The following is a 2873-nucleotide window of genomic DNA, read 5'->3' on the forward strand; positions in this document are numbered from 1 at the left end:
CTGCAGAGTAAAGCTAAGTTGTTTGCTTTTTAAGTTTCTCATAGTTCTTTCAAGAAATTAATTTTGGGGGTAGGAGACATGGCTCATCTGTTAGAATGCTAGCCAGTGGATGAAAGTGTCAATTGAGTTCAAGTCCCAGTCTCCAACCAATAAAAAGAAAGGAAATTTATTTTTTTCCCCCAGTACTGGGACTGAATTCAGGGCTCATGCTCTTATTTAGCTTTTTCACTCATGGTTGACACTCTACTGCTTGAAACACACCTCCACTTCTGGCTTTTTGCTAGTTAAGATAAGAGATAAGAGTCTCACAGACTTTCCTACTGGGGATGGCTTCGAACCACATTCCTCATAATCTCAGTCTCCTGAGTAGCTAGGATTACAGGTGTGAGCCTCCTGCACCCAGCCTAGCTAAGTATTTTGACAGGCCATCAGAGAAGAACTCATTTTCATTAAAAGCAAACTTTGCATTTAAAGTGCCAAATGAGGGGTTGGGAAGGTGGCTCAGTGGTACAATGCTTGTCTTGCATGCATGAGGCCCTAGATTCAAGCCCTCAGCACCACTTAAGCAGAAAAAGCTGGAAGTAGCGTTGTGGTTCAAGTGGTAGAGCGCTAGCCTTGAGCTGAAGAGCTGAAGGACAGTACCCAGAGTTCAGGCCCCACAATGGTCCACAATAAATAAATAAATAGGTGCAATGAATATGTGTTCATTCATATTGCTTCCGTTTACATTGGATCTCACTAGCTATTTGACAATGAACCACTTGGACACGTTGGGGAGTTTTCTTCCCATGGGAAATGCAGTATTAGATATAAGTTATTAGATTAAATTGATGTTTAGTTTTCAGACTATTAAATTGGCCAAAATTCTCAGTTTGTTGCCAGCTCTCCTCAGAAGGTAGCCTTTGTTTCCCAAAGCACTATAACTATTTCTATAGCTAACAAAGAATTACATGATTTCTCTTTAGAGCTAGAACATGATCTTTGTGTTCTTAAAGACATTTTTATCTTCAAAGATGGATAAATATAACGTCAAAATAAGTCCAGTGCTGATAGTTCCCACCTGTAATCCTAGCTACTTAGGAGTCTGAGATCTGAGAATCACATTTCAGAGCCAGCCTGGACAGGAAAGTCTGTAAGACTCTTTTTTTTTCTTTCTTTTTTTTTTTTTTTTTTTTTGCCGGTCATGGGGCCTGAACTCTGGGTCTGGGCGCTGTCCCTCAGCTCTTCAGCGCAAGGCTAGTGCTCTACCACTGGAGCCACAGCGCCACTTCCAGCTTTTTCTGTTTATGTGGTGCTGAAGAATCGAACCCAGGGCCTCATGCTTGCAAGGCATGCACTCTACCGCTGAGCTACCTTCCCAGCCCTGTAAGACTCTTGTCTCCAACTAAGGACCAGAAAAACGGAAGCGACACTGTGGCTCAAAATGGTAGAGTATTAGCCTTGAGCAAAAGAGTTAAAGGACAGTGCCCAGGCCCAGAATTCAAGTAAATATCAAAATGACCTCACATCACTGGAACTTAGCTTCTGAGCACAGTAGACTTTCCTACAATGCTGTAGCTGTAATAATGGTTGTCTTTTCTTTTTTCTTTTTGTGCTGGTACTATGGTTTGAACGTGGTACCTGGGCACAGTCCCATAGCTTTTTTACTCAGGGCTGGTGCTCTTCCATTTGAACCACAACTCTTGTCATTTTCCTGGCTAATTGGAGATGAGAATCTCATGAAGCAGAGCCCTGGTGACTTGTATCTGTTATCTAGCTACTCAGGAGACTGAGATCTGAGGATCATGGTTCAAAGCCAGCCTGGGAAAGAAAGTCCTTGAGAGTTTTTTTTTTTTAGTCGTGTGGCTTGAATTCAAGACTTCAGTGCTGTCCCTGAGCATTTTTGCTCAAGGCTAGTGTTCTACCACTTTGAGCCACAACAACACTTCCAGTTTTCTGGTGGTTAATTGGAGATGTCTTATGAACTTTCCTGACTGGGCTGGCTTTGAACCACAACTTTTTTTGAGTCCTTGTGAGACTCTTATCTTCAATTAACCACTCAAAAACTAGAAGTGGCACTGTGGTTCAAAGTGATAGAGTGCTAGCCTTGAGCAAAATAGCTCAGGGACAGTACTCAGGCCCTGAGTTCAAGCCCCACAACCACCACCACCACCAACAAAAAGAATCTCATGGGCTTTTTTGCCCAGGCTGGCTTCAAACTGTGATCCTCAGATCTCAGGCTCCTGAGTAATTAGGATTATAGGCATGAGCCACCTGAGCCCAGCTCCTAGTCTTCCTTTTAACCAATATAAATTCAATAACTTTTCTTGCAAGTCCACTTACTAAATGCCTTAGCATTCTTCCGTCTGAGGCTAGGAGGTGTAGAGCTGTGTGTAATATTCTTCTTGTTTCTCTTTTATCCTTGTATCTTGGCCATTTTGTTTATTCTGTGAATGATGTGTTCTCTCCCATTCACTGAGGCATTTTCTCCTATTCACTAATGATAAAAGATTTGAAACTTTCACAGATTTGTCACTGCAAGCTTTGTTTGTGGACAAAACACATTGATATATCTGTACTGGATATACAATGTTATATTTGAGAAGAGCTTGCAGATGGAATGTTTATCAAAATGGTTTAGATATAGTATATTTCATCATTAAAGCAATGATTCTTTTATGCTCCTGGTTAACTAGAGATAAGGTAGCATCTGAGATGGATTATACATGTCAGCAGATTCACTGCATAATTTTTCTTCCCTAGTATATGTAAATTATTGTGTGTGTGTGTGTGTGTGTGTGTGTGTGTGTGTGTGTGTGTGTGTGTGTGTGTGTGTGTGTGTGTGTGTGTGTGTGTGTGTGTGTGTGTGTGTGTGTGTGTGTGTGTGTCCGTTG

Source organism: Dipodomys merriami, unplaced genomic scaffold, assembly GCF_024711535.1.
Source record: "Dipodomys merriami isolate MVZ:Mamm:240054 unplaced genomic scaffold, mDipMer1.0.p SCAF_151, whole genome shotgun sequence".
In the NCBI taxonomy this organism is placed as follows: Eukaryota; Metazoa; Chordata; class Mammalia; order Rodentia; family Heteromyidae; genus Dipodomys; species Dipodomys merriami.